The 20,375-nt window shown below is 44.5% G+C and overlaps 1 protein-coding gene across 1 annotated transcript in view; it reads left to right on the top strand.

Annotated features, from left to right (window-relative positions):
* The window catches only part of LOC122793960 (arf-GAP with coiled-coil, ANK repeat and PH domain-containing protein 2-like), a 930,687-nt gene that overhangs the window by 280,528 nt on the left and 629,784 nt on the right, over positions 1 to 20,375 (top strand). The gene's annotated exons all lie outside the window — the stretch shown is intronic.

The raw sequence follows: 20,375 nt of genomic DNA, 5'->3' as shown, positions 1-20,375 counted from the left end.
AAAACTCACAACGGTTTCAAGCAACAAACTATGCAGCAATTGACATAAACAATTAAAAAGCAAAGCTGTCTAAGAACACATGCAGGAGTTGGTATAATGAGTGGAATTGGTCAGCACACTGTACTCTTAATGGATACTTAAGTACAGTTTTGTTGGTAGTTAGCGCTACGCCATTTAACCAACTCACACGCTGGAGTGGCGTGGTTAACAATTCAGATAGGCGCACACCAAAAAGTAAAATACTAGTGCAACACTTATGTGGCGTGAATAGTATTAAGCGTAGGACGCTAACCAGCACAAAATCTGCTCAGAGAGAGACACGTACAATTTAAATGACCAAACACTGCTTAGTCAACACACGTATTAGAGTGGTGTTCTTTTAATTTGAGCAGTGTTCACAGAAAGAAAGAAAAACATGCGGTACTAAAATAGAGTTGTCGATTGACGCTAACTAGCACAGTTGAGCTATATTGAACACTGCATAACCAACACACGTGTTAGAGTGGCGTTCTGATAAATTGAACAGCATTCACAAAATAAAAGAAAGAAAAACATGTAATACAAACAGTAGAGTTGCTGAATTACTCTAACTAGCAACTCTTTGAACAGCGTTCACAAAATAAAAGAAATTAAAACATGTAATACAAACAATAGAGTTGTTGAATTACTCTAACTAGCACAAATGAGCTACATTGAACACCGCTTAAGCAACACACGTGTAGCAGTGGCGTTCAGTTTGAGCAGCATTCACAAAAAGAAAAACAAGCAATACAAAAAGATAGAAATGTCGATTGACGCTAACTAGCACAATTGATCTATATTGAACACATTCTAGTACAGGACGGTTAATACACAATTCAGCCGTAATGCATACATTCAGTAAATGGACATAGCTGAATAAAAAGAAGCGAGTGACCCTTTTCAAGTTTATGACAATAATGGCATACAAAATCAGACAGGGCTAAGCAACCATAACACTTAGTATATTGGTTGCTGTATCCTCATGTATGCAGCAATTAACTGTAAAATAGTTATGGCACATGCTTCATCTCCTAAACCAGTCAGTTAAAAGAAAATCCTAGTAGTAGCATTTTATTGTTAAGTCATGCAGTTGAAGGGACTTTAATCCCAGTCTGGGGTTATTCTACACAATATAGTGGTTATTGGTCTGTAAAAGCGTTAATGTGTATGTACTGAGGCCCAAAGGGTTATTTTCAAGTGTTTTTTATTTTTATGAAATGGAGTGAAAATTAAATATATTTTATCACACCAAGAGTTCTTTGTGGGCTTTTTCCAAGTGCTTTGGTGATGTTTGGGTTCGTTTTGACTGTGTAAGCACTGTAGGCCAGTTTGTTTGCTGTTTCGTGTTATTCTATACAGTATCTTGAAAATAGCTGAGACTGAGGATATAGGAGGCTGATGTTCTTCGTCTTCCCTTGCTGCAGTCCTGACAATTGGGTATAGTCCGCGTCCCAGTCGGCCCGAATACCAGAGTATAAGGCTGACGTCGGTCATGGCGCCTTAGACTGACGTCAGTACGTCAGGGTACTAATGCGCATGACCGACGTCATTTCCTCAGTCTTTTTTGCCGCATGGTCTGATGCAGAAGCAGTTTTGCGAGTGCAGGTTGGCGTTCTGAGATTTTCCGAAACCGGAGTTTCAGACCAAATACAGAGTTGGCTAAGTAACCCCGTTGGGGAACATTTTGGTTTTTTCTTGCCTCAGTACTTAAACGGATGTCAGAAAAAGTGAATAACTGTATTTCTTGTGGGAAGCAGATACCGCATAAGGATTATCATACATTGTGTATACCTTGTTTAGGGCCTGAGCACGACGTTGTTGGTTGCCGCTCTTGTGCTAGATTTAACAAGCGCACTATTAAGAGGAGGCTTGATTGTGCTAGGTTAGTGTTTGGGAAACGTTGCAATTATAATATGCCGTCGGATGCTCCGACGCCTGCTTCATCCAAGAAGCGCAAAGATAAAACAGTGAAGCCTAGGGGTGAGGAACCGGCAGTCCCGGACGTCGGTCCTTTGGAAGGCTCAGGGGAGCCGGAGGTTTTGCCAGGAGTTTCTATGGAGTCTCAGGCAGATACTTTACTGTTACAGGATGTGCCCTCTCAGGAGGTAGGCCAGGCTGAGGGGGCTTCTCAGGTAACTGTTCTTCCCTCTCTTCCCAAGGTTGTTAGGGCCTCTCCTTCTGTTGCCAAAGCTTCTTTTAGAGGTAGGCCAAGTTCAGTTTCTGTGGGGGCTTCTCCTAGCATTTCGGGCTCTGTGCCTAAGAAACATATGCTCAAAATGGCAGAAGATTTGATTACTCTGATTAGAGGTTCTATGCCCCCACCTGATAAGAGGCCTAGGGTGGAACAGGAGTTTGATAGTTTTGAACAGTGTTCACAGGCTTCGGAGTCTTCTGTGGAAGACTTGCAAGAGTTTCCTGCTTATTCTGATTCTGATGTGGATGATTCCACCCCTTCGGCTTCTCCTCCTGAGGATTTTTCATTTTCAGAGACTCTTCACTCCATGAGGGAGCACTTTAAATGGGAAGGCCAAGATTACTCTGACTCTAGAAAAAGGCTTAGGGAATTCTTGTTTTTGCCTCAGCATAGGCCCTTAGCTATTCCTCCTGTGTTGAATGTGGTGGAGGATGTTTTTGCAGAGGCTTCTCTGAATCCTGACTCCTTGCCTCCTGCTCCTGTTAAGCCTGATAGGTATTATAGGGTGCCCGAAGCTCATAAGTATTTGTTTAAGAGTCCCAGGGCGGACCCAGAAACTGTTTCTCAGGGGCCTAAAGGTGTTAAAGCTTCTGTGGTTAAAAATCCTGTACCCTCTGATAAAGAGGCAAGGGCTTTGGATAGGTGGGGTAAGAAAGTATATACTTCTTCCACTTTGGCCATGAGGCGTTGAATTGTCAGTTTCATATGCTGAAATATCAGAATTATCTCCTTTCACAATTGAAATCTAAGGTGGATGCTTTGGCGGAAGGTATTGAGTGTAAAGAATTGCTGGATTTGGTTCATGTGTCTGAACAAGTGGGTAAGCATTCTTTGCAGTGTGGTTTTGATGCTGTTCAGGCCTCCTCGAGGGTGGCTGCTACTAGTTCTGTTCTTCGCAGACATGCCTGGTTGAAGGATCAGAATTTAGCTGAGCATGTTAAAACAAGGATTTTGGATGCTCCTTTACAGTCTGATGTGTTGTTTGGACCGCCTGTGGAAGCAGTTTTAAAGAAAATGGAGGACAAAGCTAAGTCTATGCAGACTGTTAAAGATTTTTTGCAGGTACAGCCTCCGAAGTTTAGTAGAAATTGGCCTGCTAAGGGGTGGACATATCCTGCTTATGGTTCCCAGTCTAGGGGTAGGTCTAGACGTGGTAGGGGCAGGGCTCAAGGTTCGTTTAGGCCTCGATCAGACAGTTCACCTGCTCAGACTTCTGGTGAAGGCAGGGGTCAGTCCTTTCGTAAGCAGAACCAATGACCTGCCTTTTCAGCTGCCAGTGGACTCTCGTCTGGCAGCTCCTTTGGGAGGAAGATTGTCTCTTTTCACAGAAAATTGGGATTTAATCACTCAAGACAGATGGGTGCTGGATATCATTCATCACGGTTACAGATTTTATTTCCACACAATGCCGCCTTTCAGAGGCATGCCAGATGTTCCTCCTCCACAAAGAAAAGAGGCTCACATGCAAATTTCTCAGTTACTCCAGATAGGGGCCATTCAGCCAGTCCCTGTATCAGAAAGGGGCTTGGATTTTATTCTCGCCTGTTCCTAGTGCCAAAGAAGGGGAACACGTGGAGACCAATTTTGGATTTATCTATCCTCAACACTTATCTGGACATTCCCAAGTTCAAGATGTTGGCGTTACAGCAACTGTTACCTCTGCTGGGCAAAGATCACTGGATGGTAACTTTAGATCTCAAGGAAGCTTACCTTCATGTGCCTATAAGGCTAAGTTGCAGAAAGTATCTGAGGTTTCGAACTGGAGATTTTCATTATCAGTTCTCTGCATTGCCCTTTGGCTTATCTACTGCGCCCAGAGTATTCACAAAGGTTCTGGCTCCAGTGATAGCTTACTTCAGGCTTCAAGGCATTCAAATCTATCCTTACCTGGACGACTGCCTGATTCTGGCTCAAGAAAAGGAACGCCTTCTACAGCATCTGGAATATGTCATAGCAGTGCTAAGATGCCTAGGGTATTCTGTGACCGAAATAAAGTCCAGTCTAGTACCCTCTCAAGACATGTGCTTTCTGGGTGTGAGACTGAATACAGCAGCCCAGATGGCCTTTTTAACCCCGGACAAACAAAAGAGTCTGTCACTTTACTTCCATCAACTATCTCATCAGTCCGTGCTGACTGCAAGGACAGTCCTTCAAGCATTAGGGTTCATGGCATCTTGTATTCTGGTGCTTCCCAATGCCAAACTGCATATGAGGAAGCTGCAATGGTATCTCAAAAATGTATGGACACAGCACTGCCAAGATTTGGACACTGTCATTCAAATAATACCTTGCCTTCAAAAGGAATTCTTGTGGTGGGCTCAGGAATGTCACCTAAACAAGGGACTCTCTGTGACCCGGCCAGAGGCGAGTCAGATTTTGACGACAGATGCCTCGGACACTGCTTGGGGAGCTCATCTAAATGGAAAGTGGATACAAGACAAGTGGCCTGCCAGACTACAGCATCTACATATCAATATGAAGGAGATGTTAGCAGTCCAGTTTGCATTGATGGCGTTCAAGGAGTTACTTCTTCCAGGGCAGGTGTTGATTCTGACAGACAACACAACTGTCATGTGGTACATCAACAAGCAAGGGCCAACACATTCTTATCCTCTATGCAGGCAAGCAATGATTTTATGGGAGACTGCGTTAAGCCTGCAACTGACTCTTCAGGCAAGGTTTCTGCCAGGAGCACAGAACTCCCTAGCAGATGTATTAAGCAGACAAATCATGGATCCCCACGAGTGGAAACTGGATCTTCATGTATTTCAGAAATTGACAGTGTCTTGGGGAACTCCAGACATAGATCTGTTAAACTTCTCCACTAAACCACCAGCTGCCAAAGTATTGCACAAAAGGGTTTCATCACACAGCTTGGAAAGTGGATGCTCTGTCTTTCAGTTGGAAAAACCTTCATGTCTATGCCTTTCCACCTCTACCTCTTCTTCCAAAGGTATTACTAAAGGTCAGACAAGACAGGCCGAGGATGATTTTGATAGCTCCAGATTGGCCTCGGCAACACTGGTACCCACTTCTAAGGAGTCTTGTGAAGAAGCCTCCATGGCCTTTACCTATGATTCCTCATCTGTTATCTCAGAAGGACGGTCATCTGCTCAATGTCAAGCTTCAATCTCTTCATCTCACAGCTTGGCATATTCTGTGTTGAAGCACGGTAGGTCTCAGCTTCCTCAACAAGTTTTAAATGTGATTATGGAAGCTAGAAGGCCTAGTACTAGGAGAGTGTACGCAGAAAAATGGAAGAGATTTTTATTTTGGAGTACAGCAAAGAATTTGGAGATTACAGAGCCTAATTTGAGTGTGGCTCTTCAATATCTTACTGAATTATTGGACAAAGGTTTGTCCTTCTCTTCCATAAAGATTCATGCTGCAGCAATTTCAGCTCACTATGATTGTGACCCACCTTTGTTTTCGCATCCTTTGTTCAAGCAGTTTCTTAGAGGGGCAAAGAATATAAGACCCCCACGTAGAGCTCCTACTCCTGCTTGGGATCTCAATTTTGTGTTGGAAAAACTTACTCTACAACCTTTTGAGCCTGCAGCTACTGCTGAATTGAAATATTTGTCATGGAAGACTGCTTTTCTGTTGGCTATTACTTCTGCAAGAAGGGTGTCTGAGTTGCAGGCCCTTATGGCAGTAGAGCCCTTTTGATTTTCCATAAGGACAGGGTATCATTACGTACTAATCCTTCCTTTATGCCTAAGGTGGTTTCTAGTGTGGCTTTAAACCAAACTATTCATTTGCCTACGTCTTTTGCAGATCCTCACTATAAAGGGAAAAGATTTTGCACACTTTAGATGTACACAGGCAATTGCGTTATTATTTGAGCAGGACTAAAGATTTTAGGCAGTCTCAGCAGTTACTTGTTTCTTTTGCTTTGAGTTCACAGGGCAAGCCTGTATCAAAACAAACTATTTCTAGGTGGATTGGCTTTTGCATTGCATTTTGTTATTCCCATCATGGCAAACAGGTTCCAGCTGGGATTAGGCCTCATTCCACTAGGGCTACTGCCACTTCAACAGCATTTCTAAGGGGGGTGGCAACTAAGGATATTCTGGAAGCAGCTACTTGGAGTTCAGTGCATACTTTCTCTAGGCATTATCACCTGCCTATATACTCTAAGTCTAGAGCTGGTTTTGCCACAGCTGTTTTACAAGGCATGTTGTCAGCTCCTGCTACTTTATAATTTGCCAGCCTCCCTTACCTCTGCTTTGGGATTCTACCCAATTGTCAGGACTGCAGCAAGGGAAGACGAAGAACATAGTACAGTTTTGTACCTACCATAAATGTAGATGTTCGAGGATTCCCTTGCTGCAGTCCAATTTACCTCCCTCCTTCCCTCTGTGTTTCAGGGTGGTTGTGTAAGTGAGTTTATATGCTTATATTTTATGTATATATTACTGTATATATTGTACATGTTTGTTGGTGCAGGTTGTTTTGGGACTTGTCTTTTTGGGTCTTCTGACATCTGGGGCAAGAAAAGACTGAGGAAATGGCGTCGGTCATGCGCATTAGTACCCTGACGTACTGACGTCAGTCTAAGGCGCCATGACCGACGTCAGCCTTATACTCTGGTATTCGGGCCGACTGGGACGCGGACTATACCCAATTGTCAGGACTGCAGCAAGGGAATCCTCGAACATCTACATTTATGGTAGGTACAAAACTGTACTTTATCAATCAGAGATGATGACAGTAAATGTGGAATCTTCTGTTGGTTTAATTCACAGATGACATTTGAAGGTGGTTGAACAGTTTCATGTGAGATCAGTGAAAGCACAAATGCTATACTAGTAATAAAGATATCAACTTGCAGAACTGCAAGTTTAGCTGCATTCATTAAATAGGTGCTTCCTTTTTTTTATTTACATGGACATTATGCTTCTCATTGAGAACTATTTGCTTGACCCAGTTCATGTCAAGACCATTTCCACAAAATCTCCTTGCATCAACAGCTACTTACAAGTGTTGAACACACATGCAGCATACCTCTCAACCTCTTAGTGCAAGAAATGTGGACAAAGCCGTAAAAACTGGGGGAACAATGGCCCAAACATAGGGACAAATTTTAAACATTGCTGTTACAAGCTTAGAAAGTAGATAGAATAACAAGCTATGCATTAGCATGAATTTTCGGAAGGATATGAATTCTGCAACTCAAATGTCTGTCATTTTCTGACTTAAATCATCAATAATGTGCCAATGATTTGGTAGAAAACTGCAATTTTATGAAAAATGTACCAAAAATATGAGGCGAAAATCTGTACAGTTGAGAGGTATGACATGCACACCCACCATTATTTTTTTTTATTTATGTAACATTTGTTGACCATGAAAGTCCAACTAAGATAGAACCTATTCAGCGGAGGCCCAGGGAGAAACACTGCAGACTCGTGTTTGGAATGTGGGAGGAAACCAGAGTACCCAGAGGAAACCCACGCAAACGCAAGGAGGACACAAGGAGGACAGAATTCTGCACAGAAGGCACCCCAGCCGAGAATCGAATCTGAGAACCTCTTGCTGTGAAAAGCGTTAATGTGTATGTACTGAGGCCCAAAGGGTTATTTTCAAGTGTTTTTTATTTTTATGAAATGGAGTGAACATTAAATATATTTTATCACACCAAGAGGTCTTTGTGGGCTTTTTCCAAGTGCTTTGGTGATGTTTGGGTTCGTTTTGACTGTGTAAGCACTGTAGGCCAGTTTGTTTGCTGTTTCGTGTTATTCTATACAATCTGAGAACCTCTTGCTGTGAAGCCACAACGTTAACTGCCGCACCACTGTGCCTAATTGGCAGTTGTTAAACTAAAACACTTGTTTGTTTTGACCACACTTTACATGTGTGTTGCTGTCCCCCACCCCTGATGAAATAATTATGGAGTTGTCCCTGCCACTGATTGAAAGATTAGGATGGATTTCTTGATTTTTTTTTTTTTTTTTTTTTAACCTTTTCTTCCATTTGTCATTCAGTCTTTCTTAAAGAAGCAGCCATGCAATGCATTTTTTCAGCAAATATGTTATTTTTTGCCCATTTAAAATATTAGGAATCTCATTCTTAACTGAAAACTGAATTTATAAAAGTGCGCTTTTCCACAGTTAGGTGACAAAAACAAGAAGATGAATACTCCAGTTTAACTGTGTAAGCTGAAAGTTATAAACAAAGTACTGCTAAAGCTCTGATACAATGTAAGCCATTTAATTTGCCTATTCACTTGCCTAAAGTTTTAATAAGACATAGAAACCAGACAAGAAGCCCTGTACTAGTTATATGACCTTAGCACTCATTTCAAAACTAAACAGAACAGTGTGATTAAGAACACTCCTGGCAGACAGTTTAAGTTTGTCATGAATGGACATGAACAGAAATCCTACATTAAAAAAATGCACACTGTGTTGGCAGCTTAAAGTGTAGCTCACTCACCACTTCCTCTCAAAAGATTTGAAGGCTGTGAGTTCTAAACCCACACTGAGTGAACCGATTCATATTCCAATTTTGACACTGCAGAGCACTGTGGACCTTTACTCCTTGGTCATCATCCTTCAGATGGCACATTAGATGAAGGTCTTTTGCCTTTTTCAATTTCTCCAAATGTTTTGAGTTTCTAATACCATGATGGGAATGGATCCCATTCAAGTATGATTAAAGATGTTCATCGTGTTTCACTGTTACAGTCATGACTGTAGGGTTCTCCCCTGCCGGCAGGCAGCCCTCGGTCGGCCAGAATCCCAAAGTCTGGGTCCGGCGTCGGCTGTTCAACCCTGCTCCCTGACGTCAGAGCGCCAGGAGTATAAAGCTGACAGCCGACGCCATCTTCTCCAGTCTTTCTTGCCGTGCGGTGATAGCAGTTCGCAAGTGCCGGTCAGTTGACTTCTGACGAATATTTCTATATACTTCAGTCTGAAGACTTTCTTCTCCACTCAAAGCTAAGTACCCCGTTGGGGAAACTTTTTTCTTGCTCCACTCCGATGTCAGAAAAAGTTAATAATTGTATTTCATGTGGGAAGCAAATGCCTTATAAGGATTTTCATTCTTACTGTATTCCTTGTTTAGGCCCTGAACACAACGTAGCTAGTTGTCTGTTTTGTGCTAGATTCACTCAACGTACAATTAAGCGAAGGTACGATTTTGCTTTTCATTACTTCAGTAGGCGCTTTAACTACAAAATGTCGTCTGACACGGTTCCAGCTACCGGAGTTCACAAACGTCGCAAGGATAAAGACAGGCCTCCGAGGTCCAAATCTGATGGTAGCGCACATGTGGAGCCAGCTTCAGGTTCGGCCGTCGTCAGTGAGGTGCTTTTGCAGCCCCTGTCGTCGGCCATTTCGGAACCGACGGCCGAAACGGACTCCTGAGGAGCCAACCAGGCCTTTAAATATCTCTGTTGCAGGACCTTCGGACAATGCTCCTTCGGATGGGTCTGGAGCCGCTGTGCAGGTACCGGCTTCCGAAGGGGTTTTCAGGCCTACTCAGCTTCAAGTAAAGGCAAAGCCAAAGACAAAGGCAAAGACTCCTTCTAAATCAGACTTCAACACAGGCCTCTTCTGAACCGGCACCCAAGTCACAGAAACAGTTACTCAAGATGGCGGAGGATTTACTTACAATGATTAGGGGTTCTCATCCCCCTCCAGACAAAAGGCCAAGGCAGGATGTTTATTATGATTCCTCTGATCAGGCTTCTGTTTCCTCAGTTTCTTCTTCTGATCAGGAATATTCTTTCTTTCCTTATGAGGATTCTGATGCGGAAGAATCCATTCCTTCAGCTTCTCCTCCTGAGGATTTTTCTTTTGGGGAAACTTTGCATGAAATGAGGGAACATTTCCACTGGGAGGGACAGGAGTATTCGGAATCCAAGAAAAGACTGAGGGATTTTCTTCTTCCCCAACATAGACCCCTGGCTATTCCTCCTGTTTTGGATATTGTGGATGATGCCTTTTCGGCGGCTAACTTGATCCCTGATTCTTTCCTCCTGCTCCTGTTAAGCCTGATAGATACTACAGGGTTCCTGATTCCCATCAGTTTTCATACAAGAATCCTACTGCTGAATATGAAAACATTTCTCAGGGTCCTAAGGGAGTTAAGGCCGCTACTGCTAAAAATCCCATTCCTACTGAAAAGGATTCTCGAGCCTTGGAAAGATGGGGGAAAAAAGGTGTACACTTCTGCTACTTTGTCCATTAGGGCTTTAAACTGTCAGTTTCATATGCTTAAATAGCAGCAATTTCTCTTGTCTGTCTTAAAACAAAAATTTACTTCCATTTCTGCCTGTGCAGATGATAAGGAATTACATGACTTATTGCATGCCACTGAACAGGTTCGGAAGCATGTTTTACACTGTGGATTTGATGCCTTGGAGGCTTCTTGTAGGGCTGCGACCTCTGGCACAGTCATTAGAAGACATGCATGGCTAAAGGAACAAAATTTACCTGAACAAGTAAAGGCTAAATTATTGGATGCTCCTGTTCAGCATAATGTTTTGTTTGGATCTAAAGCTGAAGAGGTGATTAAAAAGATGGAGGATAAGGCGAAATCCATGCAAACAGTTAAAGATTTCTTACAAGTACAGCCTCCTAGATTTAGCAGGAATTGGCCATCAAAAAACTGGTCCTTTCCCTCTTCCGACAGGCCTCAGAAGGGTAGATATAGACGCTCCAGAGGGAGGCCTCAAACACAAGCTGCTTATAGACCAAGACAGTGGACTGCTTATACCCCTAGGGGAGGAGAGGACAGGCCACAGTCTCAAAGGAAACAAACTCAATGACTCCCTCTGTTGGGCTACAGGAACGTCTTGCCTGGAAGCCCCTCTCGGAGGAAAACTCTCTCTTTTTTTATCAAAATTGGACTCAAATAACCCAGGACAAATGGGTTTTGGATGTGATTTTAAGAGGTTACAAATTCCATTTTCATACCTTGCCAAGGCCAAGCGGATGGCCAGACCTTCCAAAACATCAATGGACGGAGGCCTTAAACCAGGTGGAAGCTCTTTTGGCTATGAATGCCATAGAACTGGTTCCTCTTTCAGAGATGGGAAAAGGGTTTTGCTCAAGGCTCTTTCTAGTCCCAAGGAAGCAAAATTCATGGAGACCCATTCTGGATCTGTCGGTCTTGAACACCTTTCTAGAGATTCCAAAATTCAAGATGCTTACTCTACAGCAGTTACTTCCAATGCTGTCCAAAGATGCATGCATGGATGGTGACTTTGGATTTAAAGGAGGCATATTTACACATTCCCATCAGGCAAGATCGCAGAAAATACCTCAGGTTCAAGGCCGGATCGAGGCACTATCAATTCTCTGCGCTGCCCTTTGGATTGTCTACTGCGCCCAGGGTCTTCACCAAATGCCTGGCTCCAGTAGTAGCTTACTGCAGACTCAAGGGAATTCAAATTTACCCTTATCTGGACGATTGTCTAATTCAGGCAGACAGCAAGGATGTCTTACTCCAGCATCTAGAATTTGTACAGAACCTCCTCAAATTCCTGGGATTCTCTGTAAACATAAAAAAGTCAAATTTGACACCATCACAACAGATAACTTTTCTGGGTGCTCTTCTAAACACTACAACCCAGATGGCATTTCTGACATCCGAAAAACAATTACAGCTGGCTTCAACTTTCAAAACCTTGGCAACTCTAACCCATCTATCTGCAAGGAAATTCCTACAGGCTTTGGGTTACATGGCCTCCTGCATCCTTCTCGTACCATATGCAAGACTACATGAGGAAAATACAGTGGTACCTAAAAAGTGCATGGTCTCAGCATTGCCACAGATGTCCTTCAAGAATGCAACTGCAGTCATAACATATGGGTTGTCATGCCTCAGGCAGCCCTCGGTCGGCCGAATTCCAAAGTCTGGGTCCAGCGTCGGCTGGTGTCGCCTCCTCTCCGACGTCACACGGCTGGAGTATAAAGGCATCGGCCGACGCCATCTTCTTCAGTCTTTCTTGCCGCGCGGTGCCCGAAGCAGAAGCAGTTCGCAAGTGCCGGTCGGTCAGCTCCTGTGTTTTCAGTACCGAAGTCATCTAAAGCTAAGTACCCGTTGGGAACATTTTTCTTGCCTCAGCCGATGTCAGAACAAATTGAGAAAGTTAATAATTGTTTGTCTTGTGGTAAACAAATACCTCATAAGGACTTCCATTCTTACTGTCTTCCTTGCCTGGGCCCAGACCACGACGTCTCGGCCTGTGCTGCCTGTGCTTGCTTCAATAAGTGCACTCTCAGGCGCCGGGCAGAATTTGCTGAAGACTTTTTTGGCGAATCCTTCGCGTATATCATGCCGTCGGATCAACCGACAGCTCAATCTTCCAAAAAACGGAAGGACCGGGACCGACATCCTCGGCCCGCGTCCTCTACCGATACTACTCCTAGACCCTCCGCTAGTGCTTCGGTCCCTGCGGAACCAGTAATTCAGCCGCTCCAGACCGACGACACAGCGTTAACTAGTCCTTCGGTCCCGGAGACCTCTCTGGTGCCGGTTGTTGATTTTCCTCCGGATACCGAAGTTCTTGATTTACCTGACACCATTCCGGTGGACAAGGTCACTCCTGCACGTGGGGCTGCTAGGCCTCCTGTATCTATGTCCATCAAGGCCTTTGCACGTGCTAAGGCCGCCAGCCAGGCCAAGGCCCATCCTAAACTTGCTGTCCAGGTCCCCTCTTCTGATAAACAGATTATGTCTCGTGCTGCAGACCTTATTTCCCTTATCAGGGGGTCTCAGCCTCACCCAGACAGAGGTTCTCAGCCTCCTGCAGAGAAAAGGCCTAGAACTAAGCAGACTGAAAACCTTTCTTCAGATGAGGCCTCCGGGGATTCTGAGCATTCAGATATTCAAGAAGAATCTTTCCAGGCCTATGAGGACTCTGATGCTGAGGAATCTATTCCCTCTGCCTCTCCTCCAGAGGATTTCTCTTTTGGTGAAGTCCTGCACTCAATGAGGGAACATTTCCAATGGCAGGGTCAGGAATTCTCTGATTCCAGGAAAAGGCTCCGTACCTTCCTAAAGCTTCCCCAGCACAGACCTTTAGCTATTCCTCCTGTGATGGATGTTTTGGATGATGTTTTCTCCGATTCCAGTGCTAACCCTGACTCTCTCCCCCCTGCTCCTGTCAAGCCAGACAGATATTACAGAGTCCCAGACACTCACAAACATCTCTTTAAGGCCCACACCGTGGATTTAGAAACTATTTTGCAGGGTCCCAAGGGAGTGGCTACCTCCACTGCCAAGAATCCTTTGCCAGCGGATAGGGAAGCCAGGTCTATGGAGAGATGGGGTAAAAAAGTTTATACCTCTACCACCCTAGCCATGAGGTCTCTTAACTGCCTTTTTCATATGTTTCAGTACCAGGATTTTTTACTGGATGATTTACAGAAAAAGTTAGCCTCTCCTGAGCCTATTGACAGAAAGGCATTGCAGGATCACATACATAACACTCAGCAGGTTAACAATCATTTTCTTCAGTGTGGTTATGATGCATTGGAAGCTTCATGTAGGGCAGCTATGACTGGGGCTGTGATACGTAGACATGCTTGGTTAAAAGATCAGCCACTGCCAGACCATGTCAAAGTAAAGTACTTGATGCACCTCTGGAAAAACAGAAGCTTTTTGGCGCTAATGCACAAGATGTGTTGAACTCCATTGAGGAAAAAGCTAAGTCAGTACAGACAGTCAAGGATTTCTTCCAGGTTCAGCCACCCAGATTCAGTAGAAACTGGCCTTCAAAGAATTGGTCCTTCCCAGACTCGGACAAGTTTCAAAGGGGAAAGAACAGGCGTGGCCGAGGCCGAGGACAATACCGAGGCTCCTACAGGGGACGCCAATGGCAACCTACAAATCAAAGAAGTGCTGCAGCCAGTCCAGCTGCACCACAAGGACACTCACAATGACTTGACTTTCATACCGCCTACAAGGGCTCAAAGAGAAGCACCCTTGGGCGGAAAATTATCCTTATTCTCAAAAAACTGGCACATCTTAACCAAGGACAGTTGGATTCTGGATTTAATAGACAAGGGCTACAGATTTCACTTCCATACTTTACCTACAAGACAAGGCATGCCAAACCTGCCATACCATCAAAGGGCAGAGGCACTCATTCAAGTTTCAAAGCTATTAAGTATAAAAGCAATAGAAAAGGTACCTCCCCAGGAACAAGGCCAGGGATTCTATTCAAGACTGTTCCTTGTTCCAAGAAAGGAAAACAAATGGAGGCCTATACTGGACTTGTCTACTCTAAATACCTTTCTCATTGTGCCATGGATGGGGGGCGCACATGGAGGACAGATGCGTTCAAGGTCAGTGGACACCAAAGGAAAGACATCTGCACATAAACCAAAAAGAGATGCTGGCGGTGATACATGCAATCGAGAGTTTCGAAAAATCACTGCAGCAAGGACATTTACTAATAAGGACAGACAACACCACTGTCATGAGGTATATAAACAAGCAGGGAGGGACTCATTCATACCCCCTCTGCAGGCTAACAATGACTCTCTGGGAAAAAGCACAGAGTCTGAAGATACACCTGCAATCCCAGTTTGTGCCAGGCAAGGACAATGTACTGGCGGACAAGCTGAGCAGAAATTTCTTGGATCCACACGAATGGAGGCTGCATCCCCACATTTTCTCACAAATAACAAAGACATGGGGAAGACCGGACATAGATCTATTTGCGTCTCACACGAATCATCACCTGGACAAGTTCTGTACCAGGACCCACCATACACTAGCCTGGACAACGGATGCTCTCTCCTTCAGCTGGAATTCACTAAAAATGTATGCATTTCCTCCTCTGCCACTGTTGACCAAGGTGATCCTGAAGATCAAAGCAGAACAACCAACAGGCATTTTGATAGCTCCAGACTGGCCAAAGCAACACTGGTACCCATTGCTGTTGAGCATAACTCGGACCAAACCGTGGCCTCTGCCCCTATGGCCCCTGCTCCTAACACAACACAACTACAGGACTGTTCACCAAAACGTGAAAACATTACATCTGACAGCCTGGAGGTTACTTTAACTCCTTCTGTTTCCAATCTTTCCAAGGCAGTTCAGGACATCTTATTGGAAGCACGCAGACCATCCACCAGAAAAGCCTATTCAGCCAAGTGGAAGAGATTCAGCATCTGGGCTGCCAACAGGGGTCAGGATACAACAGTACTGAGTATACCTCAGATATTGGAATACTTGGCAGAAATGTTTCATACTGGACTCTCACATTCTTCCATAAAGATTCATGCCTCAGCAATCTCAGCAAGATACAATTGTGATCCACCAGTGTTCTCACATCCTTTGCTAAGACAGTTCCTGAGACTGATAAAGAATATCAAGCCTCCCAGAAAACGACCAGTACCTGCATGGGACCTCAATTTTGTACTGGAAAAATTATCTCTGCCTCCCTTTGAGCCAGCAGCAACCTCGGAGATGCAATTTCTATCATGGAAAACGTTTTTTCTATTGGCAGTCACATCAGCAAGAAGAGTCTCGGAGATACAGGCACTCATGGCAGTACCTCCTTTCCTCATTTTCCATCAGGACAGAGTCTCTCTAAGAACAAATCCTTCTTTCATGCCAAAGGTGATTTCCAGGGTGTCTCTAAATCAAGCTATTCACCTTCCTACTTTCTTCCCCAATCCTCAAAATAGAGGGGAAAGACTGCTGCATACCTTGGACATACACAGGCAACTACGCTACTACTTGGACAGAACTAAGGCCACCAGAAAGTCTGACCAGCTGTTTGTAGCCTATGCTGCTAGAATACAAGGAAAAGCAATCTCCAAGCAAACAATTTCAAAATGGATTGGACACTGCATCAGATTCTGCTATTCTTACCATGGAAAAAGCGTGCCAGCCAATATTAGGCCACATTCCACCAGAGCTATAGCCACATCCACAGCTTTCCTAAGAGGAGTGGCTACAAAGGACATTCTAGAGGCTGCTACATGGAGCTCCGTGCTTATATTTACCAAACACTACAACCTGCATTTATACTCCAGATCCCAAGCAGGCTTTGCTTTGGCAGTCCTGCAGGGCATTTTAGCTACACCATCTTTTTCTTAGCTCCATCCACCCCCAGCTTGGCTGTGGTATTCAACCCATATGTTATGACTGCAGTTGCATTCTTGAAGGACATAGTACAGTTTTGTATCTACCATAAATGTAGATGTCCGATAGAGATGCAACTGCAGTCGGATTTTCCCTCCCTCCTTCCCCTCTTTTCCTTCATTTGGGTCCATTCCCCCTGTTCCTTTTAGCTGGGGGTATCTCCTATGGTGTATCTGTGTATTACTGTTGTGCATGTCTGGAATTGTTTATCCATTCACCAAATTTAGCCTTCCTAGGAGGGCACCTGGCATCTGGGGCAAGAAACACTGAAGAAGATGGCGTCGGCCGATGTCTTTATACTCCAGCCGTGTGACGTCAGAGAGGAGGCGACACCAGCCGTCGCCGGACCCAGACTTTGGAATACGGCCAACCGAGGGCTGCCTGAGGTAGGACAACCCATATGTTATGACTGCAGTTGCATCTCTGTCAGACATCTACATTTATGGTAGGTACAAAACTGTACTTTTGGACATACTGATTCCCGTCCTTCCTTGCCTTCAAAAGGAATTTCTTTGGTGGTCTAGGGCATGTGCTCTAAACAAAGGGAAGCCCTTCCGTCTACCTCCTGCCTCTCAGATTCTAACCACGGACGCCTCGGATTATGCTTGGGAAGCCCATTTTCAGGGCATTTGTCTGCAGGTCCTTTGGACAAAGGCTCAGAAGCACCTGCATATCAACTTAAAGGAAATGTTAGCCATTCAGAAAGCTCTATTGGCCTTCAGGAATCTCATACAACCAGGACAACTACTAATACGGACAGACAACACCACAGTTATGTGGTACATAAACAAGCAAGGGGGATCTCATTCCTACCCCCTTTGCAGACTAGCCATGGATTTGTGGAACACAGCTCTAGCTTGCAATGTGGATCTTCAAGCTCAGTTTCTACCAGGGAAACAAAACTTCCTGGCAGACAGTTTGAGCAGAAACCTTTCGGATCCACATGAGTGGATGCTGGACACCAAAATATTCAGGATGATAACAGCAGTATGGGGATGTCCTCACATAGATCTCTTTGCATCCCATCTAAATCATCAACTACAGAATTTTTGCACCAGGACTTTCCACAGAGAAGCTTGGAAAGTGGATGCCCTGTCATTCAGTTGGAGGAACCTCTCGGGATATGCCTTTCCGCCTCTTCCTCTTCTTCCACGAGTTTTATTGAAGATAAAACAGGACAAGCCCAAGATGATAATCTTGCTGGCTCCGAATTGGCCTCGGCAGTTTTGGTATCCAACTCTAAAAAACCTATGCCTGGAGTCCCCTTGGGTTTTACCTCAGTCTCCGAACCTTCTGTCCCAACATCAGGGTCAGGTTCTACACACTCATGCCAGAACTCTCAGCCTGGCGGCCTGGTTAATCCAGGGCCTTTGATTTCTTCTTTCCTACCCAAGCAGGTTATGGATGTCATTTTAGAAGCCAGACGTCCTAGCACTAGAAAATCTTTTGCAGGAAAATGGAAAAGATTTTGTTCCTGGATGCAGGCTCAGGATTCTGATCCTCTTCTTCCTAACATTTCTTTAATTTTACTTTACTTGACAGATCTCTTACATAAGGGTCTCTCTTTCTCTTCCATTAAGATCCATGCCTCTGCTATTTCTGCTCATTATAATACAGACCCTCCCATCTTTTCCACCAGCTCATGAGACAGTTCCTCAGAGGAGCTAAGAACTTAAGACCTCCTAGATCTCCTCCCATTCCTGCTTGGGATCTCAACTATGTTTTGGAAAAACTAACCTTGCCTCCTTTTGAGCCTGCCGCTTATTCTGACATCAAGTTTTTATCTTGGAAGGCAGCTATTCTGTTAGCACTAACCTCTGCCAGGAGAGTTTCAGAGTTACAAGCTCTTATGGCTGTGGAACCTTATATTATTTTTCATCAAGACAGGGTATCTTTGAGGACTAATCCGACCTTCATGCCTAAGGTGGTTTCCAAAGTGGCTTTAAATCAAACTATCCACTTGCCAACCTTTTTCCCCACTCCTCAAAATAAAGGGGAAAGGATCTTACATTCCTTGGATGTACACAGACAGCTACGTTTTTACCTGAACAGAACCAAGGACATCAGAAAATCAGAACAATTGTTTGTTTCTTATGCTTCAAGTTCTCAAGGTAAAGCCATTTGTAAACAAACCATTTCTAAATGGATTGCTCATGGAATCAGATTTTGTTATTCACACCATGGAAAGCAAATCCCCAGGAGCATACAGACTCATTCCACCAGAGCTGCTGCCACTTCTGCGGCCTTCCTCAGGGGAGTTCCTACCAAGGACATTTTGGAAGCTGCAACTTGGAGTTCAGTGCATACTTTCTCTAAGCACTACAATCTACCTCTCTGCTCTAAGTCTAGGGCAGGCTTTGCCTCTGCAGTCTTGCAGGGCCTTTTAGCCACCCCTTCTTCTTTATGACCACCTCCCTTTCGTTCAGCTTTGGGATTCTACCCTACAGTCATGACTGCAACAGTGAAACATGATGAACATAGTACAGTTGTGTACACCTACCATAAATGTAGATGTTCGAGTGTCTTCACTGTTGCAGTCTGCTCCTCCCTCCTGTCCCCTCTTATTTTTACTTTTGTGTATTTCCTTTTTCACCATTCTTCTGAGGTGTATTTGCAAAGGTTTTGGGACCATTTTCATTTTGGGACTCCTGACATCTGGGGCAAGAAAAACTGGAGAAGATGGCCTGCTGTCAGCTTTATACTCCTGGCGCTCTGATGTCGGGTAGCAGGGTTGAACAGCCGACGCCGGACCCAGACTTTGGGATTCTGGCCGACCGAGGGCTGCCTGCCAGCAGGGGAGAACCCTACAGTCATGACTGCAACAGTGAAGACACGCGAACATCTACATTTATGGTAGGTGTACACAACTGTACTTTCATAGGTAGGTACTAGGCTATTGGCCCTAGGGCCTATATATAAGCCTAACCAAACGGTACCCTGGCTTTTGTCATCCAAGAAAATTATTTTCCTGTGCCCCCATCAAGCAGAGCCACAGAAGTGATCCCCGGGGTGAATTTCGTATCTCCCATCCAATCATCAAGATTTTTTTGAAGAGTGCTAATCAGGAGATTTGTTTGATACAGATAGGTAGTTTGTTCCAGAGTATGGGAAGTCTCTGGGACAGGAATCTATCCCTCCAGCATGTTCTGTTTATTGTGGTGACAAGGTTTATGTACCTAGAGCGAGTAGCTCGGAGGGACTGGGATTTCTTTAAGTGGAGCATGTCCAACAGCTCTGGGTTTGACATAGCTTTGTATGTTAGGCAGAGATCGCCTCTGAGTAGGTGATATGCGACAAGTAAAGCTGGAGTTTTTTGAGACGGTCTGCATAGGGCATCTATTTGAGGCCAATAATCCTCTTTGTGAGATATTTCTGCGGCCTTTCCATTTGTTGTAGATGTCTTGTGAGGTACATACCAAAAGGGGCGTTGTACTCTATAATGGGTCTAATGAGTAGAGGGGAACAATGACCTCTTTTTTCCTGGATGAGAAACCTTTTGTGATGAGGTGTGCCACGTAGTAGGATTTCCTGACTGCTGTGGCAATGTGATTATCAAAGGAGAGACTACAGTCCACCTGTGTCCCAAGGTCTCTTATCACACTTTTGGTGTTAAGTAGACTACCGCCTATGTGGTAGTTCATGGGTACAGAGTTTTTACCAAAAGGGATGACCATGCAATTTTTGGCATTGAGCTTGAGGCCATGGCTTTGACATCAGGCATCTGTCTCAGTGAGGCCCTTCTGTAGGATGTCCACATCGTTAGGAGTTTTGATTATGGCTCCTAGTTAGCCAAAGACCTTCTGTGCTAGCAGCCTGTACTTCAGAGAAGTAGATACCAAACAGGAGAAAACCGAAGACTGAACTCTGTGGTACTCCACTTGTCACTGGTCTGAAGTTGGATTTAGAGTCTGCTACTTTCACAGTGTGGGTGCTGTCAGTGAGCCGTTTGGCAACCCATCTTGAGAGATTTATGCCTAGTTTAGTGAGTTTATCTGTAATTCCTGAGTGGGAAATGGTGTCAAAAGCCTTTGAGAGATCTAGATAGGCT

Source organism: Protopterus annectens, chromosome 2.part1 (assembly GCF_019279795.1).
Source record: "Protopterus annectens isolate FY-2018-M chromosome 2.part1, PAN1.0, whole genome shotgun sequence".
In the NCBI taxonomy this organism is placed as follows: Eukaryota; Metazoa; Chordata; order Ceratodontiformes; family Protopteridae; genus Protopterus; species Protopterus annectens.
The sequence above is the reverse complement of the archived record's forward strand: the minus strand, read 5'-3'. Positions and strand labels throughout refer to the sequence as shown.